The sequence below is a fragment of the Bison bison genome, unplaced genomic scaffold, assembly GCF_000754665.1.
Source record: "Bison bison bison isolate TAMUID 2011002044 unplaced genomic scaffold, Bison_UMD1.0 scf7180017864352, whole genome shotgun sequence".
In the NCBI taxonomy this organism is placed as follows: Eukaryota; Metazoa; Chordata; class Mammalia; order Artiodactyla; family Bovidae; genus Bison; species Bison bison.
In genome coordinates this window covers 17,697-18,316 of record NW_011494924.1, presented here as the reverse complement: position 1 = coordinate 18,316, position 620 = coordinate 17,697, and positions in this window count along the sequence as shown.

Below are 620 nucleotides of genomic sequence, written 5' to 3'. Positions count from 1 at the left end.
GCTAGAACAAATAATTTTAAAATTTGCATGGAAATGTGAATTCTGACAGAGATATGATTTATTTATGTTGGCACTTCAACAAAACTCTATTATGTGAATCAAAGATCATGTCAACCTCTGCATCTCACCAAATTTTTTCTGTGGCTATTAATTTTACCCATGAGGATATTAAAGTTCAGGGACCAAAAAAAAAAAAAAGCAAAAAGCTACTGACTGAATGAAGGCTAGAACTCTGGTCCCGGATCTAAACATTCCTTTCCAATATGTTGTCACTGCTCCTTCTTTGGTAAAATGATCTATTTCTGTCAGAATTTCCTTTTTCCTGCCCTGTTCTCTGTCATTCCAACATTCTGGCTCTAAATTCTCAACCCCTCTCTTCTTTTCTACCTAAAATATTGCTTGAAGAAAAGGCAACAAATTAGATGGTACTATTTCAAGTCATACTTGATCACTGAAAATGAACACCATTTAATTTCAAGTCTGAATGTTTGTTGCTGTTCAGTCACTCAGTTGTGTCAGACTCTGCGAGCCCATGGACTGCAGCATGCCAGGCTTCCCTGTATTTCACTGTCTCCCAGAGTTTGCACAAACTCATGTCCACTGAGTCAGTGATGCTATCC